Consider the following 273-nt stretch of genomic DNA (forward strand, 5'->3'; position numbering starts at 1 on the left):
CGCTGGGCCCGGTCATTCTTTTGACTCTTGCGATTGCTTTTTGATTTTCCCACCGGTGTCCCCGCCAAAAAAGCGCGTTGGGCCCCATTTCCCCATATTCCAAATTAAACGTTTGACTCCATCCGTGCTCCGAAGTGGTGCGGAAACCCAGCGGGAGATCCACTCACAGGACGCCGTCCCCCACCACACCAAAGAAAAAGAAAAAAAAAACAAAGGAAAGTAAGGAAAACAACGCAAAACAAGAACGTTCCTTTTGGCAGCGTTTGGTTTCAT

Source organism: Trypanosoma theileri, assembly GCF_002087225.1.
Source record: "Trypanosoma theileri isolate Edinburgh chromosome Unknown TM35_Tth_5_V1, whole genome shotgun sequence".
NCBI classification, from domain to species: domain Eukaryota; phylum Euglenozoa; class Kinetoplastea; order Trypanosomatida; family Trypanosomatidae; genus Trypanosoma; species Trypanosoma theileri.